Here is a 27,069-nt window from a genome sequence, read left to right as displayed (position 1 = left end):
TGGCCAACAGACACATGAAAAAGTGCTCAACATCTCTCAGCATCAGGGAAATCCAAATCAAAACCTCAATGACATACCACTTCACACCAGTCAGAATGGCTAAAATTAACAAGTCAGGAAATGACAAATGTTGGCGAGGATGCGGAGAAAGGGGAACCCTCCTACACTGTTGGTGGGAATGCAAGCTGGTGCAGCCACTCTGGAAAACAGTATGGAGGTTCCTCAAAAAGTTGAAAATGGAGCTACCATACGATCCAGCAATTGCACTACTGGGTATTTACCCCAAAGATACAAATGTAGGGATCCAAAGGGGTATGTGCACCCCAACGTTTATAGCAGCAATGTCCACAATAGCCAAACTATGGAAAGAGCCAAGATGCCCATATACAGATGAATGGATAAAGAAGATGTGATATATATACACAATGGAATATTATGCAGCCATCAAAAAAATGAAATCTTGCCATTTGCAACGACATGGATGGAACTGGAGGGTATTATGCTGAGCGAAATAAGTCAATCAAAGAAAGACATGTATCATATGACCTCACTGATATGAGGAATTCTTAATCTCAGGAAACAAACTGAGGGTTGCTGGAGTGGTGGGGGGTGGGAGGGATGGGGTGGCTGGCTGATAGACACTGGGGAAGGTATGTGCTATGGTGAGTGCTGTGAATTGTGTAAGACTGTTGAATCACAGACCTGTACCTCTGAAACAAATAATACATTATATGTTAAAAAAAGAAGAAGAAGAAGAAGAAGAAGAAGAAGAAGAAGAAGAAGAAGAAGAAGAAGAAGAAGAAGAAGAAGAAGAAAAGAAGAAGAAGAAGAAGAAGAAGAAGAAGAAGAAGAAGAAGAAGAAGAAGAAGAAGGAGAAGAAGGAGAAGAAGATAGCAGGAAGGGAAGAATGAAGGGAGGGAAATCGGAGGGGGAGACGAACCATGAGAGACTATGGACTCTGAGAAACAGACTGAGGGTTCTAGAGGGGAGGGCAGTGGGGGGAATAGGTTGGCCTGGTGTTGGGTATTAAGGAGGGCACGTACTGCATGGAGTACTGGGTGTTAAAGGCAAACAATGAATCATGGAACACTGCATCAAAAACTAATGATGTAATGTATGATGATTAACACAGCATAATAAAAAAATAAATAATAAATTAGAACAGAAATCAATGAAATTGATAAAAGGAAATAAATAGAGAAAATCAATGAGACCAAAAGTTGGTTCTTTGAAAAGATCAATAAAATTGATAAGCCTCTAGTTAGTATAACTAAGAAAAGTGAGAGAAAACCAAAATTACTGATAACAGAAATTATAAAGGGGACATCACTACAGATCTCATGGATATTAAAAGAATAATAATGGAATGCTATGAACAACTGTTATGTCCACAAATTTGAAAGCCTAGGTAAAATGGATCATCCTTGAAAGATATAGTCTGCCAAAACTCACATAAGAAATAGACAATCAAAAGATGTCTGTATCTGTTAAAGAAATTGAACCAATAATTTATAACTTCCAAAAGAGAAAGAACCAGGCCCAGATGGGGTCACTGGTGAATTCTACCAAATAGTTAAGGAAGAAATTTTACCAATTCTCTATAATCCCTTTGAGAAAATAGAAGCAAAAGGAATACTTCCTGACTCATTCTATGAGGACAGCACTGCCCTAATACCAAAAAAAGGACATTATAAGAAAACTACATACCAATATCTCTTATGAACATAGATGTAAAATCCTCAACAAAATATTAGCAAATAGAATCCAAGAATGTATAAAAAGAATTATATATTGTGATTAAGTGGGATCCATCCCAGGTATGCAACACCGATTCAACATTCAAAAATCAATTAATGCAATCCATCACGTCAACAGGCTAAAAATGAAAAATCACATAAGCATATCAATAGAAGCAGGAAAAGCATGTAACAAAACACAACACCCACTCATAAAACTCTCAGTGAACTAGGAAAAGAAGGGCATATCCTCAAGTTGATATAAAGAACATCTACAAAAAATCTGCAGCTAATATGATATCTAATGGTGAAAAACTAGAAGCCTTCCCACTAAGATCAGGAACAAGGCAAAGATATCCCCTCTTGCCACTCCTTCTCATTATCATCCTGGAAGTCTAGCTAATGCAATAAGACAAGAAGAGGATTAAAGGTATACTGATTGAGAAAGAAGAAGTAAACTGTCTTTGTTCTCAGACGACATGACTGTTTATGTAGAAAGTCTGAAAGAATTGACAAAAATCTCCTGGAACTAATAAGCCACCAGACCAAGGTTGCAGAATACAAAGTTAATATAGTAAAGCCAATCATTTTCTTATATACTAGCATAAAATTTGAAATTTAAAACAAAATACCATTTGCCCAAAAGAAATAAAATACTTAGGTATAAACCTAACAAAAAGGGCTCCTGGGTGGCTCAGTGGGTTAAGCATCTGCCTTCAGCTCAGTGAGTTAAGCATCTGCCTTCGGCTCAGGTCATGATCCCAGGGTCCTGGGATTGAGCCCCATGTCAGGCTCCCTGTTCAGTGGAGAATCCGCTTTGCCCTCTCCCTCTGTCGCTCTCTCACTCTCACTCTTTCTCTCTCTCTCAAATAAATAAATAAAATCTTTTAAAAAACTAACAAAAGATGTACAAGATCTAAACCCTTAGAGATTAGAAAATATTGTATTGTCCTCTACATATGGCTTTCTGCTACACTGAGAACCTTTAAGAATCATGTAGTAGAGCATCTTCTTCAGGGTATTAGTCCATGTAATGAAGCAATTCATTCCTGTGTATTAATTAAATGTATTCAGTACTCAAGGTGTACAATGACTATGCTGGGAACTGAGGATAAAAGACCAATAAGAGACAATTCTGACCTTATTTAATTTGGGGTATTGAAGAGGGAAAAAGAGAGTGAGGAGAAGTCAAAGAGGAGAAAAGTTTAGAGTGGGATTTGGGCTTATATTCCCCTGGTTTGACCTACTTTATATTTTGTATTTCTTTTGGGGTTGGGGTAAAAGAAAAGTCACGTAAGCCGGTTTACAATTATTTAAAGGTTTCCTATATGAGGCTCTGTTATAGCCAGATGGAACATGAGAGCCAAACCTTGGAGTCACCCCTCTAATGCAGTTTCTTCCCTAAGTAGCACCTGAAAAGAGCAAATGTGTTGGCCCAGAATCTATACCATAGGGTGTAGGACATCAAACCAGAGATCACTAAGACAGGAAAAGTGCTTATCTTCCAATAGAAGCACACTTCAAAGGATTAGGCACATACTTCAAAGAGTGTTTACCCTCCTGTCTCTTGGATGCCTTGGTCTAGTAGCCAGTACTAACACCCCATTAGCACCTCATTAGCCTGGGCTCAAGAATGCTGGAAAATAGTCCTGGACCTAGGAAGCATCCCTAGACTGACACTAAAAGATTCCTCCATTTTTCTTAGCACTTTTATAAATGCTCCAGTAGTCATCCAACCCCCAAAATAATACATGTCTCAGTTCTAGAGATGCTGTCAACTACTCATATGTACCAAAGTAGGGCAAATTTTAACATCCAGTATCATATATCCAAATCTTCCTTTAAAAATACCCCCCAAAATAGGCATCAGGTCCAGGAACACTTTGGTAACGGGGGTCTCCAAAATCCTTACCTAATAATGAAATATGCCCTCATTGTCAGATTTTTACAATAACTTGGTCTTTTCTGCTTTCTGTATATTCCAATTCTGGCTGCCTGTAGACCATTTAACCCAACAATTCACAGTACAACATCTGGGATGTTGCGGACACCAAAATTCTCATACAGCAATTCAAAACATTCTTTTTTCACAAAAAGCAAAATCATCTCCCTGAAGATTCTATTATTAGCACATGGAATCTGCTTCCACAGCATCCTGTAAGAGAACTGGACCCCCCTCTATAAATTTTCCCAGATGCATTCCACATAGTGCGCATCAGACTGAACAGCCAAACACACCAACCTAACATAAACTGTACAGTTGCCAGATAACTAACATTTTCAGAAACTTTGTAAGTGTTATTTGAAGGTGAAAGAAGGATCAAGAATCCTAACTTACTAAGGGGGAACAAGAGTGAGACCTCTTGATTCTATTTTGTTCAAAAGCACAGTATAGCACTTACTCTCTATTCGTAGCTAAAAAGAAAACTGGAAATATATGATGAAAATGAAATGACTATTACCCCTTTAAATTAATGGGCATTTCTGATGAAACTGGGTCAGTGCACTTCACATCTCATGAGCTGGTTGAAAGGTTAAGTTTTCCATGGGATATCAAGTTGTGATTCCACTTGGGAATTCCAACTATTAAAAAATGAGAGAAAAGAATCTTATTTGATACGCTATCTTGTGAAAACACATTGGTAAAACAAATGTCTTGTCTGGGGATCATTTTGTATGACTTAAAATTATCAAATCACTATGATGCACAGTTGAAATTATAAGATGCTGTATGTCAATTATACTTTAATAAAAAATGCTCCATTCACAAATCTATACATATTTTTACTCCAATGGACACATATACATTGTTCTGAACCTTCCTTTTTTATTTGAATATTATATTTCAAGATATTTCTGTAACCACATAAGGATAGCTATACATTTTTCTTTTAATGGCTACATATTATTTCTCTATCATTTAACTTTACTTGGGGTTATTTCCAGTTTAGTAAGCTAGATGTGAAATTTCCTTTTTTTTTTTTTTTTCAGAATCTGGTTTCAGTGTATTTTCGCAAAAATAAAATGGAAGGCTTTCTCTACTCCAATTTCAGAAAAGATTCACGTTTAAAGTACCATGAGCCTTGACCTTTTTCATAGGGACAACACTTTAATAATTTTTTTAAATAATTTTCTTCCTTGTAATTGTTCAGTTTGAGTTTCCCTGTCATCTGTTATCAATTTTGGTCATATGTACTTTCCTAGAGAATCATCCATGTATTCAGATTTTTAAATATTTGTGAAAAAAAAACCATAAACATTTCTTATAATTTCCTTTGTATCTGGTTATTTTTCCTTTGGTTTCTAATTTTGTGTGTTTGCATCATCTCCTTTTTCTCTTTAATGAGGTTAACTAGTGATTTATCTGTGTTGTTGGGAGACTGATTTGTGTATTAGCTCTACTATCTTTTTGTATTCTAATTTCTTAATATTTGTTGTAATTTTTATTAAACTTCTACTTCCTCTTTCTTAAAAAATAGTTTTGCTGGGTTTTTTTTCCCCTAACTTATTCTTTAAAAGATCATGTCATTTGTGCTTAAAGCCATGAATCTTCTCCTGAGCATGACTTCAGCTTTAGAACCTAAGTTCTTGTATATAGCGTTTTATTATTGTTATTTTCTACATGCTCTGTAACTTCAGTTCTGAATTTTCTCTTGAGCCTAAAACTTATTTGAGAATTGTCTTTCTTGTTGTTGTTGCTTTTAATTCTAGATGGTTGGGATTTTATTTTATTTCTGTAATAAATTTCTAGTTTCAGTGTATTGTGATCTATGACTACATTATGCCCTCTTTTTCTAGTTTGCACAATTTATTGAGGTTTTCTTTGTGCCCCAACATAAGTTTGTTTTTAATATTCCAAGACCATTAGAAATGAGACCATGTTCTCTGATTTCAAGTCAAGGAAAATGTGTGTGTGTGTGTGTGTGTGTGTATAGTTTAGATTTCATCATCATGTGTCTTTTTAAAGAAAGACGCATGGGTATTCTGTTCCCTGCATTCTTTCATGTCTGAGGTGATCTGTCTGTGTCCTATAGACTCAAACAGCTCCGCTGAGTCTAAACTTCTCAGATTGTCTGACAATACTTTCCTCCCTCCACAAATTTCCCTTCTTGGATTTATTGTTTCCCTTCTGTGACATTTCATTTCACAAAAGTAATATTGTCTTTAATCTACTTGATAATGTGGAGAATTATATGTTTGAAATGGTTTTTTCTACTTGTGGGCATAATTCCTACTCTGATGTGAATTAGTGATCTGTCTTCCATCATAAAAATAATAATAATAACTTGAGGACTCTCTACTTGCCACTTCACATGGATTAGCTCCTATTCCTCTTTCTTTTGTGTTCAATATCTGTGTATAGATCCCATGTTCACTCTTTCCAGAAAATGACATCCTTGAATGAAGAGAGTTCTTTCAGGACCAATTGAGACTGGTGTGAGAGGAGCCAAGGAGAAAAACTGGGACGGCGAGTACCTTGAATTCAAACATATTGTCTCAAAGTACTTTCTCAATAATTTTCAGGCCTAGGTATGTCTCCAGTTACAATGTTTCCTGCATTTAAGGTGCTATACCTCCATTTTTCTGTCCCCATGCCCAACACGGAGTTAGGGGGCTATCTTGCTGGGGCATTGCAAAGCACCTGTGGGTGTCCATAACTCCCTAACAAACTATCCTAAAAATAATGTATGCATTTTTACATCCACATACATTTTTACATATCTGCATTTTACCTACACATAATAAGTGTACTATGAGTTTCACTGATATAAAGGATGTATAGAGCACAATTTACAAAATATTCACAAAAAGATAATTATAAAAGTCTATAGCCAATTGATTCTCCCAGAACGCTTTTATTGAGTTTTGCCAAATTTGTACCCAGCCTATAGTTGTGACCGACAAGCAAATGTGGCTCTGACACAAAAGTTGGATGATATTTGCAGTTAGTTAATAAGTAAGATGAAAGTGAAGCAGCAAAGACGCACATCTGGGAGCTTCACGCTCTCAATGGTGACTTGAGCAGCTTAGTCACTGAACCAAATAATAGATTCAAACACTAAAAGGATACTTCCTCAAGTTTTTGTGCTGCAGATGTGACACTGTTCATTTGAATCAGCATTATTAATGTTTTCTCTATCACTTTAAGTCCAAATAATAAACAAACAATAAGCGAAGTGCTAATCTCTAGCATTTGCAGGTTTTCATGGTATGATATTCCCACGACAGCTGATTTCAAACCACCAATGTGACATCACTGATCACAGGGTTGGGAGGAAATGCATGGAAGGGCACTTTCATATAACATTTTCACCAATCAAATGCAATCGATGTAAACACCTCAAGGACATAGATAATTAAAAAATATGGTAATTAAGGAGTGATGAGTTTTGAGTACTTATTACCTTTGTTTTTAACATTATTGTAAGTTTATAATTTAATGACTGTGTTTAACGATCAACTTGCAAAATTTCAAAAATTTACAAATTGGCTCTAGGCAGCGGACCATGAGCTGGCTCCTACATACCATGATAGTCTTCAGCTGCTGCAATTCCCCAACAAATCCGTTTGCCTTCTAACATCTTCCCTCTTCCTAGTGATCAGCCTGCTTGTGAGAAAAAGGGATATCTGAGTCAGTCTGGGTACACAGCCTGACCCTGCTCCTCCCTGGCCATGTAAACCTGAATTTGACGACCTTCCAGCAGCAAATCCAAACCCCCAGATCCTGTCATTCCTGAAAGAGATCCTTGGTTTGGGCTTTTCAGGACCTAGCACCCAACTTGTAAAGCACGCCAGTCATTATCAGGGGTCAGAGATGTATGTGCCAGCAGACCAAGGTCATGTCAGTTTGGTCCTAACGTCACTGTTTCTCGCAGCTATACTTGGCAGGCCTGGCTTGCGTGTGCCCAGTTTCCTTTAAGATGGACTTTCTTATTTGTTTTACACCACTGTTATTTTGTATTATTTCAAGGAATAAACTGGGATAAAAACACATGTCCTCTGTCATCTTTTGCCAAAAGTCTGCATTTGGTCTTTAAATGTAAACATTTTCACTTGAGAGTCAGGTTCCTCTTTATAAGCAATGCCCTTGAGATACATAATCTAAAAGAGGTACCATACGAAAATTAAGTATGTCAGTATCAAAATAAATGTACCTCACAAAAGAAAGTGCTGAGCATATAGGGAATGATTACAAGGGTGGGGAAAAAACAAACAAAAAAAAGTCTATATGTTAGGACATTTGCCAATCGTATACAAATCTTTAAAGAACCAGATCTTTTTAATCCCCAGCTGAAATGCATTACACACATCGTTTAACGATAAGAAAGGAGGAACTATCTACATGTGTTTCCCATATAAATGGAAGAGACAATTTTTGAGGAGGGGAAACAAGGACATTGACTCACAATCAAGTCATTCCAAAGTGGTGGAGTCTGTGGTATTTATTCTCTGTGTGTGGAACATTTACAATTAAAAAAAAAAAAAGATAGCCCACATCATTCCCACAAAGTCTATTTGCTGAAAGGAAACATGTCATTGGACTGAAGAGCTCCAGAAGAAAAACAGAGGTATGTGATTAACATTCTCAGTGTTTCTTTCTTTTTTAAATAGAGATTTGTTTCAGAACATTTTGAGATATATCCTAATATTTAACATGGGAATACTGCCCATTTGGGTGTATATTTGTTCTTCAAAATTTGCCTCCAAATGAGAGAAGAAGAAAAAAAACAATATGACCTAGAGCAAGATAGAAAAATTTGTTTCTGGGAAGGACATGAAAAGATCCGGGAGACGGCAACACAGCACTCAATGTGAAGCTACTTATCAGGCCAAAAGTCGGCTATCTTCCCATAGGAAGGTGTAGGAGGGGAGCCCCGGCAAATCTTATCTTCGAAGGGAGATAGATGGTCCCTAGAGGAACAACGACTCCATCAAGTTTTCACTGAAGAGTTTCCAGATAAATAATGTCTTTCCACAAATAATTTGCTCTCGAAAGGCAGCACCCAGACATGGAAGCTGAAGGAATGGCTAAGGGCTGTGGAATGTTCTGAACATGAACAGTAAAGAATGTCCGTCTTTGTAATTGAGAAATGAGATCACTTTGAAAAAAAGAAATGTCTAGAACCAGGGCTATTGCACAAGGAAGGCACGTTTTTGGAGCCTCAGAAAAATGCATTCTCAAGATTAATCTTTACATCTGTTTCCAGAGGCTTCATTCAAAAGTCGACACTTTTGTACAAAGAACAGTCTAGCGCTGTGACAAGCAAGCCGCGTTGCCAGCAATGTCCTAGCGACTCATAAATCTGCGGGACATAGTGCATATAGAGTGCAACCACCCTCGCTACACCCCTGCAACCTCTCCTTGCCCCCGAAATTTGGAGGCTTGGAGTAAAAAGAGAAAATAAAAGCAATATAGAGTGTGAGAAGAAAGTAGCCTAATATATAAAATGAAAGACAAAGGCAGACTGGATTATGCCAGCGAGCCATCTGCACAGCTGAAGGCTTCTTCCAGCAAAAAAGGCTCCACTGTTCCTGAATCAATTGCTTCCTATTCACAGGCTCACTCTATAGGGCTAAATTCAAAATGGCTCTCGGGAACTTCTTGCCAATCCTGTGGTCTGATTTTAGGCTCTCTTTTTCTCTTGCTTTTTAAGACCCGAGGATGTAAGTACGTATCAGTGCTGTAACCTTGCCAGCATTCACTGGAATGAGTCAAAGGGACCTGGCATTAAATCACAGGGATTCGAGCTGCTAATAAATACAGCAGGCCCCATCCATTGTTGATTAATTCTGACTGAAATCTAAACACCAAACAACAAACACTCTTCTGAACTGCACTGGTACCCATTAGTTTGATGTGTTTATTAGACAGGGCTGTGTTCTTTCAAGTTTATTAACAACAGATTAAAAAAACTGCAAACAAATCTAGGTTTCTTCTTATGATTTAAAAGTGTGGGTACCATTTGCTAATGTTTTTAGGGTTTGACAGCAAATCCAAACAAAGCTAAAACATACCATCATGTCAAAGATCCCAGTACAAAGAATGAATAGTTATTGTCAATGCGCAGCTCCCGTTATTCAAGTAATCAAAATTTCTACGTAAGTTTATAACTTTAAGAGTTGTCATTTTTTTTAAAATCCATCTCTGAATAGAGATTTAAGGAGTATCATAGGATGAGATGTAAAATCTCTGCAAGTGATATAATCTATTGCATACTTTTAAAGATTATAGAAGATATTTCATGGTATTTGATTATAGTTATCAGATAGCAGACTTCCTAGAGGTTAATTCTAAATTGCACCAACACGTGGCCATGAATGTGCTTATATTATTTATTAACAGTGCTTAAAAGTGAAAAAAAATTACAAGCAAATATTCAGTGTGCAAAGATAATGGTGCCTCAGTATCAAGAATTCAAGAGATCAAAGACCACAAGTACAGATTTTCAAACTTTTAATATTAACTCTGGCTAGTAAAGCCTGGGTAAATCCTTGAAAATGTCCAAGGTATAGACTTTAAACAACCTGGTAGAAGACACTGAAGTCCCAGAGAGTCTCAAAAAGCTCCAATTACTGCTATTTCAGGTTCATCAGTGGGAGCAAAGATATAGAGACATATAAGCCATATTTATAGCCCAGGAAAATTTCCATAAAGTATATTTACCTTAACTTAAGCTGTCTAAAGACTATAAATAGATTTTACTGGCTTAAAGACTCTCTCTCTCTCTCTCTCTCTCTCTATATATATATGTATATAGAGATCTCTCTCTTTCTCTCTCTCTCTCTCTCTATATATATATATATCCTGTTAATAGTTTCTGCAAACCATGTAATTTTAAATAACTCTTTAAGTAATGTGTGAAGGGGGGAATAATTTTCAAGTTTTGACTAAACAGAAAATTTCTCATCAAATCTAGAGCCTTGGGAAAGCCATCATATCCTAAGGTCATGTGAGGCAACATCTTGATTTGAAAAGCCTTCCATAAGTGCATCTGCTATTGCATTCACAAAATATTTCAACCCAAATCTGTCACTGCTATATCTGGATTCTCCCCAGAGCTTCCCAGACCACCAGAGCTCAGCTCAGCAACTCCAAAATTAAATCATTACCTCTTTTAATCCTAAATCATGTCCTCTTAATTTTTACAGCATGTAAACTACTAAGCTCTTATTCTCTGCTTTTTTTTCATGAATGCATAAAAACCATGATAGTGAAGGTCGGAAGACAACTATAACAGATCATAAAATTGATTGGTCTATTCAACCCAAAGGTTACTGTTATTACGGTGGTACTGGTGGTGATTATGATTATGTGAGTCAAGAGTAATGTTTGATTTTATGACATGTATAAACAAATCCTTTTTACCAAAAGAAAGCATTATAAACACTTCAAAGACCATATGGTATGAAAAATATTGCTTTGTGTCTAAAATGGTAAGGATCCAAGCATCTCATTAAAAAAAATGCCATGTATGTTTCATCTAGTATATGCCTCCATGACTAATTGGTTGATAATCAATTGAATAGAGAGAAGAAAAGATGAGGGAAGATGTAAAGAAGAGGGAAGGGGAGGGGTGAAGCAGGGAGAGGAACAAGGAAAGGAGAAGCATTTATTGAAGCATAACATAAATCAGACAATATTTTCAATCAATGATAGGTAATCATGAAAACTGAAAGAATAAAAAGACAAATGACACCAATTACCAACAGTTAATGACTAAATATTCTGCCTCTATCAATCAGAAAGTTAGCACTTTATAAAACTAAACATCGCAGTGTCAATTTTTGGACAAATACATCAATACAATTAGTGTCTTATCTTTCAAGATAAATGCAGATAAATGCAGAAAATGGGGAATTCTATGAAAAATTCATCTAGTTTTTTTTAATCCAATTTGAAGCAAAATTCCTCTATCCAGAAAGTAAATGGTATTTTGGGTTGGCATCTTAGGCCCTTAATTATGTAGCCCTACACAGCATTTCCAGATTTATTTCCTATGGTGCCCTGATTTTGCATTCATGTGGTTTTGTTCCTGTCCTTTGTTTTATGTACAGTGTTCTCCCTTCTATATCCATCGTCAATTCTCCAAAGTCTCCCTCAAAGGCAGCAGAATTAATGAAAAAAATATAAGCTCTGAGACAGATAACCTGATCCAGAAGAAATCTAGATAAAGGAAGGGTGAACAATAATTACATAAATTAGAATATCTTAAAATTGTAAATTTATGTACAGCTTCCTCCAAAAATTGCACCACGAGCAGGATTATTATCGATCTCTATATTCAGTCAAAAATAAGCCTTCTTGGGGCGCCTGGGTGGCTCAGTGTCTGCCTTCGGCTCAGGTCATGGTCCCGGAGTTCTGGGATCGAGCCCCGCATCAGGCTCCCTGCTCAGAGGAGAGACTTGCTTCTCCCTCTCCCTCTGCCCCTCACTCCGCCCCTCCCCCTGCTCCTTCTCTCTCTCCCTCCCTCTCTCTCTCTCAAATAAATAAATAAAATATTTTTTAAAAAAGCCTTCTTTTAGACCTATTAATTATTTATTGAGTTCCTACCATATTCTGAGTACTATGCCCCCAACATCAAGGTGTTATAACTGCCACCCTTTCCTGATCCCCAGGTGTGTTCTAAACTACCCCTTTGAACCACTCTGACACTTAACACATTCTGCCTTTTTTGGTGTTTGGGTTTTGTTGTTTGCTTGCTTGTTGTTATTTACTTTTCATGTCCCACTATATTAAAAAGCCCTCAAAAGCAAGGTATTTGTCTTTAGAGGTCCCAAATGTCCAGCCTCTGGCACATAGAGAATGCATGGTGATCACTCGTTGAATTAAGACACAAAGCTGAGGGGTGCCTGGGTGGCTTAGTCGGTGAAGCATCCAACTCTTGGTTTCAGCTCAGGTCATGATCTCACAGCAGTCATGGGATCGAGCCCATGTCCAGCTCTCAGCTCAGTGTGGAGTCTGCTTCAGATTCTCTCCCCCCTCCTTCCCACTCTCCCTCTCTTTCTCTCTCAAGTAAATAAATAAAATATTAAAAAATAAAAAGATACAAAGCTGACTTTTAGAGAATGAGATTCAGAATAAAAAATCCACTTTAGCACCATGAGCAGATAGTTAAAGCCCAAATCACAAAACATGGGAAAGGATTTCCGAAAGCAATGGGGGTGCAACAAGTTAAAATGAGGAGAACCTGCGAAAAGGACTCTGAGGTACTTAAAGAGCCAGCAAAGTAGTCTTCTCGGAGGCAAGGAGCACACTGCAGTACAAAACCTAAATCCCATTTTTGCAAGCGTGTGTTCTGCCTGGTCTCGGGAATTTCCCTGTGCCTGGTTCCAAAAAGCAAAGGAGAAGGGGACCAATGGGAAGCCACACAAACAGGCCATATTTGCAGAAAGTAACGAAGGAAGAAGGAAAACTGCACTGGAAAGAAACAGACACATACCCAAGGGTCCTCCCCAAATAGCTGCCCATCTCCATAAGAAAAGTAAAGGCTAATCAAAAGCCTGAGCTATAATACAGATTCCAATTATCCTGGAACCAGCCCTGACCACTGCCCTGTGTGAGCCTCTTACAGAGAGCTCACCCCAGAACAATTCACCTCATCCAAAGACAGGTTATCAGAAAAGAACATGCACAACATCAACTCAAAAATACTTCACAGAAAAGGAGGAAAGGAGCAGGAAATACAAATTACAAACACAGACCGGTTTCCAGGAAAATTTGTCACTGAGGAGACAAGTAGCATGACTAGACATTTTCACCATTAATTTGAAAACCTCAAGGCAGTAAGAGCTTCTATTATGCTAGAGTGCAAAGCCATAGATATGAAATGCAAGAACCCAAGGAACAGTGAAACTACTGGAGAAAATGCAACATGAACCTACAGCTCAAGGAAGGAATGGAGGAAAAAATGAGATTATTGCAGAATGAAGAGATCAACAGGATTAGGAAAGAAAATGATACATAAGGAAAGTAGTGAAAAGAAATTTTTCAGATCCCAAGGAAGAAAACGAAAATAATGGAACCACAGATACTGTTAAATATAATTCAAGAAACCTTTCTGAAATGAAAGAGAATTTGAATCTACATGCTAAGGAGTACAATGTGTCCCAAGAAAAATTGGCTCATAACTATCAACAAGTAGATAGTAACTAATAAAATTTAAAGAAAAAAAAAGTAGGCATTGGGAATTCAGGCAAAAATACCAAGTGACTTATAACAGAAAAATTCAATCTGGCATACTTTGCAAAAGCAAGATAGAGCTAAACAATAGTGAAGCCCATTTATAGTAGAAGATAGTGAAGATGTAGCTATACCACATCTAGAAGACAGAGTAGCTACATCCAGAAAATCATCAAGGAAAGAAAGTGAGCCTATGATTTTTCATTCAAACTATCAATCAAGTATAAAGACAACAGACTATCCTGCACATGCAAAAAATCAAGCAATATTCCTCAAGATTATCTAGCCCCCTTTTCATTAAAGGAGACTCTGGACAAAGTGGTTCAGGGCAGATTGTTTCAGGTATGGAAATGAATAAGGAGCCGTGAGTTTGAATTTGAATTGTGGTGAAGTATAGTGAACCAGTCCCTGTCCGCCAGACCTAAGATACATGCAGTTATATAAACCAAATTGGACTTCAGGATACTGTTCATCTATTCCAATACTGTAGGGTCCAGGATCAAAGAACCACTGCCAAAGATCCCTGCAGATCAAACCATCCCATGAACTCTTTCCAACCTTGTTGCCAAGTTTGGTAACTACCCTGCCTGATGGCCCTGATTCCTTCACACATTCCTCCTTGAAATCGGGTGGACCATTTCAAGAGCACTATCTCATGCCTTACTTCCTGGATGGCAACCACTACAGAGCCGTTGCTGCCACTGGCCCAATGACGGGCCCTCACTGCCCTATTTCTCAAAGCCTGGTAAAGAGAGTATATTCCGGGCCCTTTAGGATATACAGTGAAGAAGTGAGGGAGTGGGTCATATATGATAAATCCACTCCTAAATTTTTGGATCCCTTCATCAGTTGTTACCAAGGATTTTCTGGCATCTTGATTTCATTTAGTTTAGAAGGACAGTCAGGTTTCAAGCCAACTAAGACAGTTTGAACCAGTCCCCAAATTCTCAAGCTTGCCTTGCATTCAGAATGTCTAGTAAGTGAACCCATATCAGTGCAATGAGCCTGAAAATTATGTGCTTCCCTTCCTGCTCTAGCATCATTATATTCTGTCACATGCCTTTTCCCCAGATTTCCTCTGACATATATTACCTAAATTTTGGAATGATTTTGTTACATAAATATCTCATTCCTGGTCATATCTGTACTTGTCTCCCTAAGTCATATTGGGATTTATAGGTACAAAGAGACCAAGGGGTGATAGAGGTAGAGTATGTGGGGACCAGACAACCCTTCATGAGCTACCTGCCTCAAATGAGGCACCTAGTGGTAGGTAAGGAGGAATACCACTGCTCGTTAGGGCAGCACAGACTGATGTGGTGATTCAAGGCATTAAGATTCACTCCAATCTACGCCAAAGGCCATATTTCAAGTCTCAGGCTTCACTTTTACCTATTAATATCTTATGTTCTTATAAGAGATCTGGCAAGAATATGAAGTCCTCTCCTATTGGAACCCACGGGCTCATATTCCTTTTCTCAGCTACGCTAGCCTTTCAACTACAAGATAACAGATTTATTTAGAGCAGTCAAAGATCCCTAGACCCAGGTTCTTGAGCTAAGTATTTAGAAACAAGAGCTTGCCACTGTTTTCTTCAACATTCTCTAGCACAGCCAGAGGCAACTATCCTACCTCATCTTGAATTTTTCATTAGTATCCCAATGATTTAACATAATAATAGATACTTGGTCAGACAAAACACACATTTAATATAATACCTAGTTTGAGGATATCACAATGATATTTTAAGTAGCTTTTTTGCCACTATATGCTATGAACTACTAGTATTTCATTTTCCAATGGCAACCAGATAGTAAATGCATTCAAATCCAGCCAGGTCAGATAACAAATACCAAATTCTTGTCTTTAAAGGCCTAATGCCATAACCCCACTCTTACTATTAAATATTGTATCCATGGAGGTTCAACCCAAGAAACAAAAAATGTTCTAGTTATTGTAACAATACAATATTTAATTCAGGGAATGAGCTGCTTTTGAAATCATTGGAATGTCTAAAACATCAGGAGTTAGGAGTCTGCCTCTAGAAATATTGAATTCAAAAACATATCACAGTGGCTGTACTCTAGAAATCAGAAAGCCTCAGCAGCTGCATCTCAATAACTCATAAAATGGGTGATCAAACACTAGGACACTGAATGCAGCTCTACAACTATTGCAGCTTCAACCTTTAAGTTACACAGGTCAAAGAGAGTTTCAGTAGGCTGCCCAACGACTTCAATCTCAGAAACCAGTAGACCCACGAAAATTGATTCCAGCCTCTTAAAATTCCTCCTGGCATTCATGTCTCCATGACCTTGATTGCCATTAGAGGTAGCAAAATGACTTCTGCCTCACTTCCTCTCTTCCAAATATCACAAAAGTGCATCTAATTGGCAAAATCTGGTTGGCATCGAGAATCCTATTGGGCAAAATTCCAGAGGCAGAGCAGACTCCCTGGAGACCACATGTCAAAGGTATGCTAAAAGATAGAGCCTGGGTCATGATAAGCCATAAGACAGCCTAAGGGTATTACACCCTGTATGACAGACAGGCCAAATGTGAACCCCATTGCTTTCTGCAGTCTCTGCAACCTTACCACCACTACCACCCACCACCATTTACCTAATTCACACCCACCTCTGACCACCACTTGGTCTTTTAATTTCTTACTTCAACCTCTTACAGGAAAAGGCATATTCTGAGCATATTTACCACACTATTCAATCACTCATTCCATTAGTTTAGCCCAGATTATGCCAATAAAATAGTGATCAGAAATGTAACCAAAGCCAGCCAGCACTGACAAATTTTGGCATAAACCTAACTAAGGTCCAGTTTAGGATTCTGAAAATATGAAGCCATTACCAAATAGTGGAAGAAGATGTAAGAGGAGCCTATGTCTATGAGCGAATGGCCTATTTATCTCAGACATAAAAATAGGGGGTCATTAGTAATGTTAATATAACATGGATTCTCGTACTTGTGTGAGTTCCAAGCTCCAAGGTATATATCTAAAGATCTTCACACCTTCACAGGACTTAAGAAAAAGGAAGGATTTTAACAATCATCTCGTCCAAGCTTTACCCAAGTAAACCTAGGGTACTATATAATATCTCGATATAGTATCATCTTGATGAAAACAGTCCAGCAATCAAAATTTCAAAATGCTTTATTTATTCAACCTCTTAAAGAAATATCAAAAGGAAAACTGTATTCTTTTTTTTTTTAATTTTGTTATGTTATGTTAGTCACCATACAATTCATCATTGGTTTTTGATGTAGTGATCCATGATTCATTGTTTGCGTATAACACCCAGTGCTCCATGCAGTATGTGCCCTCCTTAATACCCATCACCGGGCTAACCAATCCCCCCTCCCCCCTCCCCTCTAAAACCCTGTTTGTTTCTCAGGTCCATAGTCTCTCATGGTTCATCTATCCCTCCAGTCCCCACCCCCGCATTTCTCCCTTCCTTCTCCTAATGTCCTCCATGCTATTCCTTATGTTCCACAAATAAGTGAAACCATATGATAATTGACTTTCTCTGCTTGACTTATTTCACTTAGCATAATCTCCTCCAGTCCCATCCATGTTGATGTAAAAGTTGGGTATTCATCCTTTCTGATGGCTGAGTAATATTCCATTGTATATATGGACCACATCTTCTTTATCCATTCAACTGTTGAAGGGCATCTCGGCTCTTTCCCCAGTTTGGCTATTGCGGACATTGCTGCTATGAACATTGGGGTGCATATGGCCTTCTTTTCACTACATCTGTGGCTTTGGGGTAAATACCCAGTAGTGCAATTGCTGGGTCATAGGGTAGCTCTATTTTTAAATTTTTGAGGAACCTCCACACTGTTTTCCAAAGTGGCTGTACCAACTTGCATTCCCACCAACAGTGTAAGAGGGTTCCCCTTTCTCTACAACCTCTCCAACATTTATTGTTTCTTTCCCTGTCAATTTTTTCCATTCTAACTGGTGTAAGGTGGTATCTCAGTGTGGTTTTGATTTGGATTTCCGTGATGGCTAATGATGATGAACATTTTTTCTTTTTTTTTTTTTAAAGATTTTATTTATTTATTTGACAGAGAGAGACACAGCGAGAGAGGGAACACAAGCAGGGGAAGTGGGAGAGGGAGAAGCAGGCTTCCCGCCAAGCAGGGAGCCCAATGCGGGGCTCAATCCCAGCACCCTGGGACCATGACCTGAGCTGAAGGCAAACGCTTAATGACTGAGCCACCCAGGCGCCCTGACGATGAACATTTTTTCATGTGTCTGTTAGCCATTTGTATGTCTTCTTCAGAGAAGTGTCTTCTCATATCTTCTGCCCACTTTTTAACTTGATTATTTGTTTTTTGGGTGTTGAGTTTGAGAAGTTCTTTATAGATCTTGGATACCAGCCCTTTATCTGTAGTGTCATTTGCAAGTATCTTCTCCCATTCTGTGGGTTGCCTCTTTGTTTTGTTGACTGTTTCCTTTGCTGTGCAGAAGGTTTTTATCTTGATGAAGTCCCAAAAGTTCATTTTTGCTTTTGTTTCACTAGCTTTTGGAGATGTATCTTGAAAGAAGTTGCTGTGGGCGATGTCAAAGAGGTTACTGTCTATGTTCTCCTTCAGGATTTTGATGGATTCCTGTCTCACATTGAGGTCTTTCATCCACCTTCAGTTTATCTTTGTGAATGGTGTTAGAGAATGGTCGAGTTTCATTCTTCTGCATGTGGCTGTCCAATTTTCCCAGCACCATTTATTGAAGAGACTGTGTTTTTTCCATTGCATGTATTTTCCTGCTTTGTCAAAGATTATTTGACCACAGAGTTGAGGGTCCATATCTGGGTTCTCTATTCTGTTCCATTGGTCTATATGTCTGTTTTTGTGCCAGTACCATGCTGTCTTGGTGATCACAGCTTTGTAATATAGCTTGAAATCAGGCAATGTGATGCCCCCAGCTTTGTTTTTCTTTTTCAACATTTCCTTGGCGATTCAGGGTCTTTTCTGATTCCATACAAATTTTAGTATTGTTTGTTCCAGCACTTTGAAAAATGTCATTGGAATTTTGATTGGGATGGCATTGAAGGTATAGATTGCTCTGGGTAGCATAGACATTTTAACAATGTTTACTCTTCTGATCCATGAGCATGGAATATTTTTCCATCTTTTTGTGTCTTCTTCAATTTCTTTCATGAGTGTTTTGTAGTTCCTAGAGTACAGATCCTTTACCTCTTTGGTTAGGTTTATTCCAAGGTATCTTATGATTTTTGGTGCTATTGTAAATGGAATCGTTTCTCTAATTTCTCTTTCTACAGTTGCGTTGTTAGTGTATAAGAAAGCAACTGATTTCTGGGCATTGCTTTTGTATCCTGCCACATTACTGAATTGCTGTATGAGTTCTAGTAATTTGGGGGTGGAGTCTTTTGGGTTTTCCACATAAAATATCATGTCGTCTGCGAAAAGAGAGCGTTTGACTTCTTCTTTGCCAATTTGAATACCTTTTATTTCTTTTTGTTGTCTGATTGCTGTGGCTAGGACTTCTTTTTTTTTTTTTTAAGATTTTATTTATTTATTTGAGAGAGAGAGAATGAGAGAGAGAGCACATGAGAGGGGGGAGGGTCAGAGGGAGAAGCAGACTCCCTGCCGAGCAGGGAGCCCGATGTGGGACTCAATTAGGGACTCCAGGATCATGACCTGAGCCGAAGGCAGTCGCCCAACCAACTGAGCCACCCAGGCGCCCGCTGTGGCTAGGACTTCTAGTACTATGTTGAACAACAGTGGTGAGAGTGGGCACCCTTGATGTGTTCCTGATCTTAAGGGAAAGGCTCTCAGCTTTTCCCCACTGAGGATGATATTTGCTGTGGGTTTTTCATAGATGGATTTTATGAACTTGAGGAATGTTCCCTCTATCCCTATACTCTGGAGAGTTTTAATCAGGAAAGGATGTTGTATTTTGTCAAATGCTTTTTCTGCATCAATTGAGAGGACCATATGGTTCTTCTCCCTCCTCTTATTAATGTGTTCTATCACATTGATTGATTTGCCAATGTTGAACCACCCTTGCATCCCAGGGATAAATCCCACTTGGTCGTGATGGATGATCCTTTTAATGTATTGTTGGATCCTATTAGCTAGGATTTTGTTGAGGATTTTGGAATCCATATTCATCAGGGATATCGGTTTGAAATTCTCCTTTTTGATGGGGTCTTTGCCTGGTTTGGGGATTAAGATAATGCTGGCCTCATAGAATGAGTTTGGAAGTTTTCCTTCTGTTTCTATTTGTTGAAACAGCGTCAGTAGAATAGGTATTATTTCTTCTTTGAATGTTTGGTAGAATTCCCCAGGGAATCCATCAGGCCCTGGACTCTTGTTTTTGGGGAGGTTTTGATTACTGCTTCAATCTTATTACTGGTTATTGACCTAATCAGGTTGTCAATTTCTTCCTGTTTCAGTCTTGGCAGCTTATAGGTTTCCAGGAAGGCCTCCATTTCATCCAGATTGCTCAGTTTATTGGCATATACTTGTTGGTAATAATTTCTAATAATTGTTTCTATTTCCTTGGTGTTAGTCATGATCTCTCCCCTTTCATTCATAATTTTATTAATTTGGGTCCTTTCTCTTTTCTTTTGGATAAGTCTGGCCAGTGGTTTATCAATCTTACTAATTCTTTCAAAGAACCAACTTCTAGTTTCGTTGATCTGATCTACTGTGTTTCTGGTTTCTAATTCATTGATTTCTGCTCTAATTTTAATTATTTCTCTTCTAATGCGTGGCTTAGGTGTCCTTTGTTGCTTTTTCTCTAGTTCTTTAAGGTGTAGAGTTAGTTGGTGAATTCAAGATTTTTCTATTTTTTTGAGTGAGGCTTGGATGGCTATGTATTGCCCCCTAAGGACCGCCTTTGCAGTATCCCATAGGTTTTGGACTGATGTGTTTTCATTCTCATTGATTTCCATGAATTGTTTAAGTTCTTCTTTGATTTCTTGGTTGACCCAAACATTCTTGAGCAGAGTGGTCTTTAGCTTCCAAGTGTTTGAATTTCTTCCAAATTTTATCTTGTGATTGAGTTCTAGTTTTAGAGTATTGTGGTCTGAGAATATGCAGGGAATAACCTCAATCTTTTGGTATCGGTTGAGACCTGATTTGTGACCCAGTATATGGTCTATTCTGGAGAAAGTTCCATGCGCCCTCGAGAAGAATGAGTGTTCTGTTGTTTTAGGGTGGAATGTTCTGTAAATATCTATGAGGTCCATCTGGTCCAATGTATCATTCAAAGCTCTTGTTTCCTTATTGATTTTCTGCTTAGATGATCTGTCCATTGCTGAGAGTGGAGTATTGAGGTCTCCTACAATTAACTTATTGTTATCAATATGACTCTTTATTTTGGTTAACAGTTGGCTTATATAGATGGCTGCTCCCGTGTTGGGGGCATAGATATTTACAATTGTTAGATCTTCTTGTTGGATAGACCCTTTAAGAATGATATAGTGTCCTTCTGTGTCTCTTATTACAGACTTTAGTTTAAAATCTAATTTGTCTGATATAAGAATTGCTACCCCAGCTTTCTTTTGAGGTCCGCTGGCATAGAAGATGGATCTCCATCCCTTCACTTTCAGTCTGGATGTACCTTTAGGTTCAAAATGAGTCTCTTGTAGACAGCATATGGATGGGTCCTGTCTTTTTATCCAATCTGCAACCCTGTGCCGTTTTATGGGAGTGTTTAGGCCATTCACGTTGAGAGTGATTATTGAAAGAGATGAATTAATTGTCATCATGTTGCCTCTGAAGATGTTGTTTTATAGATTGTCCCTGTAAATTTCTGTTGTATATCACTCTTGGGGTCTTTCTCCTTTTATAGAACCCCCCTTAATATTTCTTGCAGGGCCGGCTTAGTGGTCACATATTCTTTCAGCTTCTGCCAATCGTGGAAGCTCTGCATCTCTCCATCCATTCTAAATGAAAGCCTTGCCGGAATAGTATTCTTGGCTGCATGTTCTTCTCATTTAGTACTCTGAATATGTCTTGCCTGGCTTTTCTGGCTTGCCAGGTCTCTGTGAATAGGTCTGACGTTATTCTGATGTTCCTCCCTCTGTATTGTAAGGAATCTCTTTCCTCTAACTGCCCTTAAGATGGTTTCCTTGGTTCTAAGATTTGCAAGTTTTACTATTACATGCCAAGGTGTTGGCCTGTTTTCCTTGATCTTGGGAGGGGTCCTCTCTGCCTCTAGGACTCGAATGTTTGTTTCATTCCCCAGATTAGGGAAGTTCTCAGCTACGATTTGCTCAAATACATCTTCTAGTCCTCTCTCTCTCCACTCCCTCCATGATTCCAATTATTCTGACATTGGAATGCTTCATGGTGTCACTTATTTCCCTGATTATATTTTCATGGATTCTGATTTGTTTTTCCCTGGCCTCCTCTTTTCCCTTTTTATCTATTATATTGTCTTCCAGGTCGCTTATTCTCTCTTCTGCCTCAGTTACCCTAGCTGTTAGATTATCTAGATTGGATTGGATCTCATTGATAGCATTTTTAAGTTCTGCCAATTCACCTTTTATTTCTGCCCTTAGAGACTCTATGTTGCCATTAATTGATTTCTCCATTCTAGCCATTGTCTTCCCAATTGCTAGCCTGAATTCCATCTCTGACATCTTGGTTATATCCGCATCCCTTTGTAAATCTGCGGCATAAGTCATAATCTCTGAGTCTTTTCTGTTTTGGGGGCTCCTCCTCCTAGTCATTCTGTTGATGGGTGTTTGAGGGAACGTATAGAGTCCAAATTATTGACCAGAACCCAAGCAAGATGCACCTGTTTTCTTGGGACCTTAGGGTTGCTGGCCTCTTGTTTTCCCAGCATGTCTTCTGCGGGAGGAGCCTGCTGCACTGTTACTCAGGCAACCCTGTTTGGGCAGAGTTGCCCTGCACCCCTGTGGCAGGGGATGGGCTCAGTGGGAATCAGTTTTGGGGGCTTTTGTTCTCTGGCACCTTTCCCTGGTGGCTTTCCGCATCTCTTCCGCCAGTCAGAGCAGAAGAGACCGTTTCCAACCCTCTGCCTCAGAGCAGAGAGATCGCAGTCTGTTCTTCAGGAAGCTCCCCAGGCCACACTGTCTCTGTTTCTGTCCGTGCTGCTATAAACTACCGGGTCCTGGGTTGTGCACCCCTCTGCAGCGCTCCCAGTCCTGCCTCCAGGTCGGGGTACATCTCTGCCCTTTGTGCTTCTAAAACCGCCAGCTGCTCCCAGTTCACGCACGCGCGACCCCGCCAGTCCGGGTTTCCACCCCGAGGGCTGCCCTAAAGTCCTTTCCCCGCTGCTACCAATCTGCAAGTCTGTGCCCCGTCCGCAGCACGCAAGGCTGTCGCTCACCCACGGTGTAGGATCCCCACAGCCAGGCACCCTCCCGCTGCTGTTTATCCTCCAATATCTGCCTGCAGAATCACGGCTCCCTGCTTCATACCTCAAAACCAACTGCCTGCAATATTCTGTTTGTAGAGATCCAGATCTTCTTACATCTCAGGCTGGTTTCGTGGGTGCTCAGAGTGGTTTGGTAGATATCCAGCTCAATTCCAGGGACCAGTTGAAATAGGGTCCCCTACTCCTCCGCCATCTTCCCCCCCTGAGGAAAACTGTATTGTTTTTATACAAAAATTGTCCAAAAAGAAATTATCTGTCCCCTTACTGCCTTCATTAATATTCTATACATACTTAGCAATTATTCCCCTAATTTCTTACCATCAACAACCATCAAAAACAAACACCCAAACCTTCTCCTGCCCCTCTCCTATTTATTAAAAGATCCACTTTGCCTGTTTTTATTAGTGTTTCTCTCTATTTTTCCCAAAGCTCAGAAATCCTAGGAGCTGATTAGCCAACAAAACTTATTCCTCACTGGGAAATGTTTTGAATGATTATACACGAAAAATTGGGGGACCTTGCTGCCTATGTGTATATTCATAAAATTAGGCCTATGTTACCCCCAATGATCGAATAGAAAACCAAAACTTGAATAATTGGTTTTTGAGCATTTTACATAATAAGCCAATGGATGTGAGTTCCTGCTTCTTAGAAAAACTGAATTGCCAAAAAAGGAAAACTAATTAGAAACAATTTTTGGATTTGAACTAAATCAGCAGGTAAACTGCTGTATTGCTACCAATAGCCAAATCACAAAAGCACAGAAAAAAGCATTTCTCCTTGACTTGGTCCAAGAAAAATGGGAAAATATCCAATGACACAATTTTTAGTCAGTTCAAGAGGTTTCATCTAAGAGTGATGTGTAAATCTCCATTTAGGTTATTTCTCAGTTAGTAAAGAGAGAGAGAGGGATAGAGAGTAAACATTTGTTAGTGATGGCCCTTAGCAAAATGTTTTCCTTAAAGGCAAATTCTATCTCCATGTCTATTTCAGAAGAGCCTGTAGACTGGCATATCAACCTCAATGAATTCATGAGAACCCAGTTATTTAGTCAAACAAGAAAGGGCAAATATGATGCGATCCATTCCAGAAACTACAGAAAAGGCAGAAAAATGAATGGATTCTGGTTCATGCAAGAAAGGAATTTATTAATGTCAAAGAGAGAAACTTGAATCTAATCCTCAAAAGAAAATTATACATAGCAAACTGTACACCTCTAATACATGTTACTCATAAAAGTATGAGTTAAAGAGAAAAACTTAAAGTATTTCCTAATATTTTAGTTTGTGCATAAATAAGAACTAATCTCTTAGTGGAAAGAATAATGGTTGGGATATAGTAGGAGATCTGATTGGCCTCCAGACTCACAATTAAATAGTTGTATACCAAAGTTTCTATCTCTTAACTTGGTCAGCTAGTTAGTAATGCAATTATCCATTTTTAGATAAGAACATGGACAACAATTGAAGGTTTTTAATGATGGAAAAACTCGGTATAACTAATAGTATAACCAATAATTTCCGTAGTTCTCCTCAAACTTGAAATCCAAACTCCTTACTGTGTCCTAGGTAGTACGGCATAATTAGAAAATACTCTAACACAAAAAACTACCCTATGACCAACTGCAGTGAAAGTAAAAATAGTCACTTGTTTTCTCCTATAGCTGGTATGTTGCCTTAGTGAAATATATCTATCCAGTAGGGGATGGAGAGTGTCCTATTCAGAAACCATCTGGTAGCTATATTCCCCATTAGAAAATCAGAACATGAAAAACACAGACATTGTAATAGCAACAAAACAAAACAAAACAAAAAGAGCAAAGGACATAAAGAGGATTTTTGCATAAGAGAAAACTCAAATAGTTAATAAAACTTATGAAAAAGTGTTCAATCTCATTAATAATCAAAGAAAAGCAAATTATAAAGAAACAAGAGGCTTTTGGGTCTCTTATATTAGCCATTTAGATTGGCTAAAACTTTTTAAATGCTGCTATGTGTATGGTGGGACTGACATCTCCATGCTCTGCTGGTCGGGCCTGCAAATGAGTAAAACCTTCCTGCAAAGCAAACTGACAATGTCTTGATGTCTACAATATTCAGTAATTATACTTCTAAAAGTCTATCCAAGAAAAAGAGTGAAGAGATATATGATTTTTTAACTTTAAGGTTTAATGTAGTATTATTTATTTTAGTAAAAAATGAAGAACCTAAAACTGCATATGTTTGGCTATCAGGGAATAGTTAATGAGACACTAAATGATACAATATGCAGCCAAAAAATTCACACAATAATATGTTTGAGTATCATAATTGAGAAAGAAATGTTTTAAAGACTAATGTGTGATGTTAACAAACTGGAATTTAAATAAAAACTTGAAAAAAAAGACTAATGTGGGAGGTATACAACAATAAGCAACAAAGCTTTACTAAGATACACTCAAAATATTTGATCAGAATATTGAGATGGGACTATTTCTGACAGTGTGGAAGGGCTAAAAAGACAGATATTCAAACTCTTGGTGATCAAAGGGGTATGGATTCTAGTGGATCTCCTTTGGGTGACTGGATTGCTGAAGGAGCGTGTCTTAAGAAGTAAGGTGGTCAAAAATAAACAGGGCATCATAGGAACTAAAGTTAACCTGTATGCAATTTCAATTTCCAAAACTGAATTGAGGTCATACTAGAATGCTAGTGATCACAGAAGAAGAAACTAGAAGAAGAAACTACATATACTTTTAGGAGAAAAACAACATTATCCCAATGTTGTTTGGGATAGAAAAAACCTAGTAAACAAAGAAAAAAAAAGTATCTTTAAATAACAATTAGAATGAAAACTAAATTCCCAACAGAAACAATGGAATATATTCAAAATTATGAAAGAAAAAACCACCAATCCAGAATTCTATGCTCATAGAAAATATCATTTCAGAAAGATGAGGGAAAAAAGAGTAAAAGAGAGAGAGAGAATTCTCCTGTATTTTCTTCTAAAAGTTTTAAAGATTGAGATGTCTGATCTACCTGGAATTGATTTTTGTGAATGGTGTGAGGTAATATTCCAATTCCATAATTTTCATTTTGATAGCCAATCATCTCAGAACAATTATGAAAAATATACCCTTTTCCTACTAAGGGTACTCCACCATTATCATAAATCAAGTATCCATGTATAGATAGGTCTATTTCCGAGCTCTTTTTTTTGTTGTTCCACTGATCTGCTTGTTTCTGTGATCATACCAAACTAATTTTACTATGATAGTATATTTGGTACTAAATCACTGCACATTATTCTTCATCAAAGATATCTTAGCTCTTCAGGATCTTAGCACCTGTACACAAATACTAAACTCAGTTTGTCAGTTTTCAAAAAAAAAAAACCTATTGGAAGTTTGATTCTTCCAATCCTTGAGCATGATAAATGTCTCATTTTATTAACATCTTTTGTCTCTCAATTTATAATTTTTTCCATGAAGATCTCACATACAGTTTATAAGATTTATTTCTAGGTACTTGATACTCTCACACTACTATAAATGACATTTAAAAAAATTTTGCTTTTTGAATGCTTCTTGTTCATTTATAGAAAAACAATTTTGAGATGTTTTCTTATAAAACTGGCAATTTAACTGTGGATTCATGGGAATTGTCTAGCTGTACAATTAGATCATCTCCAAATAACAGCAGTTTTCTTTCCTTCTTCCTATCTTTATAAAATTTATTTCTTTTTCTTGCCTTAATGGACTAAGGTTACCAATACAA

The 27,069-nt window shown here is 38.0% G+C and overlaps 1 protein-coding gene and 1 long non-coding RNA gene across 7 annotated transcripts in view; one reads left to right on the top strand and one right to left on the bottom strand.

Annotated features, from left to right (window-relative positions):
* LOC123848260 (uncharacterized) overlaps positions 1-27,069 on the bottom strand; it is a 319,093-nt gene that overhangs the window by 175,568 nt on the left and 116,456 nt on the right. For all 3 annotated transcript variants that reach the window (XR_010409535.1, XR_010409534.1, XR_010409537.1), the window contains one exon: positions 7,264-7,341. This is a non-coding gene — a long non-coding RNA (uncharacterized LOC123848260). The remainder of the gene's footprint in view (positions 1-7,263; positions 7,342-27,069) is intronic.
* Positions 8,202-27,069, top strand: part of LOC123848261 (uncharacterized) — a 44,069-nt gene continuing 25,201 nt past the window's right edge. For 2 of the 4 annotated variants that reach the window (XR_010409533.1, XM_064585032.1), the window contains exon 1: positions 8,202-8,305. The gene's annotated coding sequence lies outside the window, so the exon portion shown is untranslated. The remainder of the gene's footprint in view (positions 8,306-27,069) is intronic. The other 2 variants (XR_006791738.3, XM_064585031.1) reach the window with 1 other exon arrangement.

Source organism: Mirounga angustirostris, unplaced genomic scaffold (genome assembly GCF_029215605.1).
Source record: "Mirounga angustirostris isolate CCGP_5_RB_7025 unplaced genomic scaffold, mMirAng1.0.hap1 SCAF_2, whole genome shotgun sequence".
Classification (NCBI taxonomy): Eukaryota; Metazoa; Chordata; class Mammalia; order Carnivora; family Phocidae; genus Mirounga; species Mirounga angustirostris.
This window is presented reverse-complemented; position numbering and strand designations above follow the sequence as displayed.